Raw genomic sequence first — 6,700 nt, 5'->3', positions numbered from 1 at the left:
TTTTTTTTTTTTTTTTTTTTTTTTTTTTAATTCTCCAATCATCAGCTTGAAACCCCAGTGAGGTTCATAAAAGCGACGCTGACTGACCTATGGGTGCTTCCGCAGGACGACTTCACGCACTGAGAGGTCCCAGCTCTAGCCTCTGTACCCTTGTACCCATTTGTTGATGACTCTTCAAGTGCCTCCCAGCCTGGCACTGCCTCTATGGGCTCTTGCTCCTCTAGAGCATTCACCGAGCTCCTCCACTGTCCCAGAATAGTCCAAGCTGTGATCTCAATTCTCTAAAGAACATTGTTGGTTTCTCAGTTTGCTCCACGTTTTTCTTGTCATAATCTAAGGGAAGACTTCCAAGCCCTTTGAGTGCTAGAGGAAAACCAAAAACTACAAATCTTAGTGTTTTACGCAGTTTGTAACTTTGACCACACAAAAAGATGAAGAAAAGCTGATGTCTAAGAGTAAATGACTTTTCTAATTTTACTTGCAAGGGAATGGGTGGACTGGAGATCATAATGTAAAATGATATCATCCAGACTCAGAAAGACAAATAACCTGTTTTTCCTGATATGCAGATCCTGATTTAAACATGAATGGACATGTAAAAGGGGAACTATCAAGGAGGAGGAAGGGGTTTAAGAGAGTAGGAGAAGGGAGAGCAAGAAAAGGTAACAAGCGTAAACAGAAAATATGAAGAGTCTTCTCTCAAATACAGAGTCTGTATTTGAGCATGTGTGCATATGATGGAGGCAGGAAGGGAGGGAGGGAGGGAGGGAGAGGGAGAGGAGGAGGGGGAGGGGGAGAGAGAGAGAGTATCAGGGAAAAGAAGATCAGTAAGGTGGCTTGAAGGTCTACATGGAAATTCTAAAGTGTCTCACCAGCAATATCACATGTCACCAAGATATTTGTGGCTCATCTTTTTGAGCTCTTAGGTTTATTAATAAAATAATTTAATAATTGACTCAGAAGAACACTTCTGAAAAAAGAACTTAAAGGGAAAAAGCCTAGGACACGCAAGCTTCAATAGTCAACAGCTACACAGAGGAGGAAGATGGAGGAGAGGAAATGGAGACATTTGAAGGCAGCCACGTGGTGGATGATCAGAGGTGGTGGCTTCTGAGAAATAGAGGGGGAAGGTATATATATATATATATATGTTCTGTCCAATATCCTAAAGAAAGAGACAGAAAGTAATAAAAAGGAAAAGTTACACCTTTCTGAAATCAGGTAGCAGACCCTCATTGAGGCTCCCTCTATGAAGACCTCATCAGAGCTGTGAGGAAGGCATTCTATCTCAATAAACGGGTAATTATTCTTCCCACCTCTTTATCATTCCTTAATGTAAGTCAACCTTTCCAGGTATGGTCAGTGAGCCTGCAGACTGACCAGCCCAACTGCATTAACTCTCATGTTTTGGGAAGCTTGGAATGTTAGGTCTCCCCTAGGCCACTGAAATACATTTCTCTTAAGGAGACTCATCAATACAGACTTCTGTAGCATTTCCCCCTCTGAAGAGGTAACCCTAAAATCCTTTAGGCTATGGGATAAAGTTGAGCACTAAATATATAAAGCATTTTTACTGTGAAAATCTAGATATTCAATTCTAAAGCTTTGCCAGTGGGGATAAATGCCTGGACTGGACTTTCAGTCCCACCCCAGGTATAGCTCCAGGGCTGGGTGCTGGTTCACAAGGAGTTAACTCCCTTTAGACATTCCCTGTCCAAGAGCCAAGGACTTTCCTGGAACTGCCTATAAACTGTTCTGCCAATTCCTGTCCCCTGGTCTCATCAGATGGACAGTAAAGAGGAGTGGGAGAGTGAATATAATTAGGATACAAGGAGGTCAATGGATGAAATGTCATAACTAAAGTCCATTATTTTGTATGCTAAGTAAAAAAAAAATTTAAAAAAAAACACTAAAAGTGGCTTTCCTAGAGAAATACTGCTAACAGACAAAGCTAAAGTTGGAATCTAGATCTTACATTATTGGCATTTATGTTTGGTTATTAGTGCAAAAGGTGCAGTCTCTTTAAAAGTCTGTGTCAGAGTCTTTCAGGCTAGGGCTCTCTTTAGTATGATGTGCAAAGCACTAGACAGAAATGTCCATAGAAAGAGCTCTCAGGCCTGAAACGAGCTCCAACATCCATTTACATTTTAGGGAATTCTCAACAGAGGGAGCCTCAGCTTTTCCTATCAGTTTAAAACAATAGTGAAGGGTGTGGCCACGGGGTCTCTTTGGTCTTAAAGTGATGATATCATAGATTCTGTTTATGTTCTGTATCTTTGGAAAAGAGTCTGTGTCTGTGTCCTGTAGGCTTAACTTGGAAACTGTGTAGACTCTGCTCCAGACAGCTGCAGTAGAGCAAAGACGGTAGCAACGTGAATCATGGGAATGTTTTGCTTTCCCAGTACATATAAAAGTTCTTCCTACAGTGTCATCTACTGTGTGTACAATAGATGATGTCTAAAGAGTATGTAAACCTATCTTAATTTGAAGTACTCAGTCGGGCTTCCTCTGGCAGCTGAGAGGAATAGATGCATAGACCCTCAGTCAAACATTAGTTTCATAGAGCCCAAATTGGAGATCTCCACTGGGTCCCTCCCCTTGGGCTCCGGAGACCCCGTGGAAGAGGCAGGGAATTGTAGGAACCAAAGGAACACAAGAACAAGGCCCACAGAATCAACTAAGCAGGGCTCATAGAGGCTCATGGAGACTGAACCGGCAATTACAGAGCCTGCCATGGGTCTGCGCTAGGTCCTCTGCATATACATTATGGTTGTTGCCAAAACCCCTTAATTTAATGTGGAAAAAATTAAAGAAATTAATTGCAAAGTACATAAAATTAAACTCAATAAGCAAATCTCTGCCTGTTTATGTGTGCACATAAACAGGAAGTTGTTTCTCGATTTTTTTCAATCACTAAATTAATCATTTCTCTTTAGAAAATTATCTTCTTTCGTTCTTCATGATACTCTGCCTCCCAGTGCAGTTCTCTGATGGATGTAGAGTTGAAAGCAAGGCTTCCTTTCAAGAAACCTTATCTCCTAACGTCTCCACTTTTCTTCTCTTTCTTGTGAATCTCACATGACCAGATAGTGGATGGTGTCAGCTTAATCCACTCCAAGAGGCCTGCCTGCCTGCCTCAAACTCAGACTAGGCCAGGAACTAGCACTTCCTCATTTTGAAGTTCACATCTGTGTCTTCTGCTGTGCTAGTACCCGGTCTAGAGAGACAGCATTGCTGTCTAGGAGAGGTCTGTCACACACACACACACACACACACACACACACACACACACACGGTTTTCAGCTACAGAAGAGTCAGGCAGATCTACATCATATGCTAGTGGTTGATTTTTTTCTCTGAATCTTAATCAGATGTCTGAAGCCTGCACTCTAGTCCATTACTCTTGATTCTTATAGCTCTTTAGGTGGGGTGGGATACAGCTACTGCTCTGGAACATGATGCACAGCCTGGTTTCACAGGAAAGCTTCCTGGAAGCTATTTTCAAAGAAATTACCTCCCGGGGCCAAGCTTTATTTTCAGCAACTCCAGTGTATGGATTTGTATAAAGCCACCTCCCTTGTCTACTGAAATGTGCCAGCAAGCCACAAAGGCAACGGTCTTACAGGCATGTAGTTCACATTACAGTAGCACACACATATTAGTCCATTAATTGTTTACATTTGTCTAAGTCCATGATTCCAGCTACATGGGAGGCTGAGGCAGAAGGATCACAGAGTCTACTTGGGCTGTGGAGTGAGCGTTAAGCCAGTCTAGGCAACCTTGGAATAAACTGTCTCAACTTGAAAAGGGGGGAATGAGAGTTGGGAGTGCAAATTAGGAGAGCGCATGCTTAACAATAAAGGCAAAACGGGGTGGAATGATCATTTATTTTGTAAGAGTGTGAGGTAGCGCCGGCTTTGTCTCATCCACAAACTGCACAATTAGAGGTGTGGTGTTTAGGAGAAGGTGACTTGCTACTCCCTGAATGAGCCTTTCAAAAACTCTCTAGTTAACTCGCTGATTGACAGAGGGCCTGAGGACTCCTTAGTCACCTGACTGAGCTCCAGCCCTCCACTGGGAGGGTGGCCCGAGCCTCCGCCTGGGAGGGACTCCGGTCTCCCTTTCAGATTCCGGCAGGAAGTCCGCACGCGTCCAGGGAAGAGTCAGCAGTGAGAACCCACCAGGTCACCTGAGTCTAAGGTGGCCCTGGGTCTGAGAGCCGCCCTGCAACCTTCAGCTCCTCGGGAAAACTCGCAGAGCAAGTAAGTGCCAGCACTCGTGACGTCAGCCCGGAGACAGGCGAAGCTGCACTCAGATTGGAGGAAATTAAAGGAAACCAGAAATGAAATCTTTAAACTAGAGCAGGCGGCATTGATCGAGCGCCGGCACTATCTTAAATGCAGGGGAGGAGCTGCTTAAAACTTTAAAGAAGTCGGGAGAAAAAGCAGATAGAATGAATGTAGCTTAATAAAATATTAAGTGGATACTTAACACGTAATCCTTAGAATCCTTGGACTTGAGACTTTTCACGGAATGTTGAAAGCTTTTACCTTGGAGAAATGCGAACTATTTCGATAACTGCTGCCTGGTTGGTAATCTAAGGTAAACGCGTGTGGGCAGGTCACGTGATACCTGACCCACGTGATATTTATGGTCCTATTGTCTAAATAAAAATTGAAAAAATTTTAAATGAATGTGAGGGATCTAGCACAAGTTTAAAGCTTGACTGAGCTCTGGAGCGAGTTTAAAGTCCACCTAGAAAAGCTTGGCGAGACTGTCTCAAATCAAACAAAGTAAACAAGGGGTTCGGGTATAGCTGAGCAGAGCGTTTGCCGGGCATGCTGGATTATTAAGAAATATAATAATAATAGTAATAATAATAATAATAATGGATTTTGTTTGCTTGCTTGCTTTTCTAAAGACAGGGTCTCACTAGTGTTGTCCTGGATAGTCTGAAACTAGCTATGTAAACCAAGCAGGCGATGATCTCAAAGATCTTCCTGCTTCTGCCTTCTGAGTGCCGGAAGTTAGCTTGCTACCAACCTAGGCTGAAAATAAGATTTTTAGAGGAATAATTTGAGGCTAGGTTTGTGCGAAAAAAGGGTTGGGGATACATGTTCAATAAAGTAATGATGCTTCTCTTTACCACAGAAATGTCACTGATTTAGCACGACATGGACTCTTCCTTGTGGCAGCCTGGGATTGTTGGTTCACAGGGAATTAGATCATGTGCTTTTGGAAATGCGCTGGAGCCGTGTGCTGTAAACGAACATCGTTTATCTAAGGCAATAACTGACTGGAGTTGATTCAGCAGTCAAATGAGGTCATGCGCTCTAATTAGCACTACTAATTATTCATCCAATTCAGGCTGAAACCTGTGGCTGCCCATCAATACCCCTTAGTGGAGCCTTCTTTCTTGTAAAATAATCTGCCTCATTAAATGGTTAGGCACTGTCCTCTTAGCCATGCACTTGCTTTGCTTGTTTTAATGAAAATGGAAAAAAAAAATGATTTAGCTATGAAACCTGTATTTTAAGTCCCAGGACAGCTTTCCAAATAGCTCTCCTGCCTCATATCTAGAAGTCCTGTTGGTTATTTGCTTATTTATTAGGTCTAAATGGAATCTCCTGCCTCGTATTTAACAGCCCTGATATTTATTTATCTGTCCTATTTATTTAGTGAACAAAGAGAAGTCTTTACGCAGGTTCGCAAGTGCTGGGGCTGTTGGTATGTGCCAAGGATCTTTCCTGATACCACATTCCTCTTTTCTTCACTGAGAGAGCCAGAACTTTTTTGTAGCCATGATATCTGATAGAACTTTTTACAGTGACAGAAAATTCTAAATTTGCAGGGATCAGAATCGCGGCTGATGGACACCTTCGGCAACTGAGTACTTAAAATATAATTTAGCTGAAGACCTGATTTCTTTCCTTGTCTTGACCTGAATAATTGTATTGAAAGGTTAGTTACTTTGTGTGACTTGGTGCTTCCCGATTGCACAGCAGGGATGTCTAACTGACGACTTTGCACTCTTCTGTAAGCTGCCATGTGAACCACACTGCTGGTTAGATTGGATTTTGCAAGATCTTCTATCTTCATTTTTAAAAATTGATGGTATATATATTTATTTATGCATGCATACAGCATGAACATCATGTGTGTGCCCTGTGCTGGGAAATGAACCCAGGGTCCAGTCATATTAAGCACATGTTCGATCACTGATCTGTACCTTAGGAAAGACTCTTGAGCTGTGAACTTGCTACCCAAGGCTCTACCAACGGACAGAAAAGATTCTGAATCTGTAATGGCTATGCAACCTGAGTGCACCTTTACGCTCATGTCCGAAACACAGCAAAACTCACTTACAAAACACTTACTTAGTTCTGAAAGTCTTCTCAGGCAAGCTTGAATTTAATTGACACAATGGAAAGCAGAAACATGTTCATCATGCCGGACTGCTTTACAGGGAAACGACCCTTGTCATGTAGAAAATACTGGATCCAGATCCTGTAAAAAGTTAGATTTTCAAACTCTGAAGGAAAAAAAATGGTTTATCTTATTATAAGTCAGTGATTTTAAAAGGAGTGATATGTTTTGAAACTTGTATCTTGGGTATTCTAAGTTTCTGGGCTAATATCCACTTATCAGTGAGTACATATCATGTGAGTTCTTTTGTGATTGGGTTACCTCACTCAGGATG

The 6,700-nt window shown here is 42.2% G+C and overlaps 1 protein-coding gene across 5 annotated transcripts in view; it reads left to right on the top strand.

Moving 5' to 3' along the window:
- Tmem144 (transmembrane protein 144) overlaps positions 1-6,700 on the top strand; it is a 40,598-nt gene that overhangs the window by 5,645 nt on the left and 28,253 nt on the right. The window contains exons 1-3 of one of the 5 annotated variants that reach the window (XM_029475434.1): positions 4,091-4,262; positions 5,152-5,323; positions 5,852-5,961. The exons of 1 other annotated variant lie outside the window; for it this stretch is intronic. The gene's annotated coding sequence lies outside the window, so the exon portion shown is untranslated. Of the gene's footprint in view, positions 1-4,090; positions 4,263-4,321; positions 4,603-5,151; positions 5,962-6,700 lie in introns of those variants that run through there. 3 more of the 5 variants (XM_029475433.1, XM_029475435.1, XM_021157852.2) reach the window with 3 other exon arrangements.

This window comes from Mus caroli, chromosome 3 (genome assembly GCF_900094665.2).
Source record: "Mus caroli chromosome 3, CAROLI_EIJ_v1.1, whole genome shotgun sequence".
NCBI lineage: Eukaryota > Metazoa > Chordata > Mammalia > Rodentia > Muridae > Mus > Mus caroli.
Note: the sequence above shows the minus strand (reverse complement) of the source record. Positions and strands in the feature narration are given on the sequence as shown.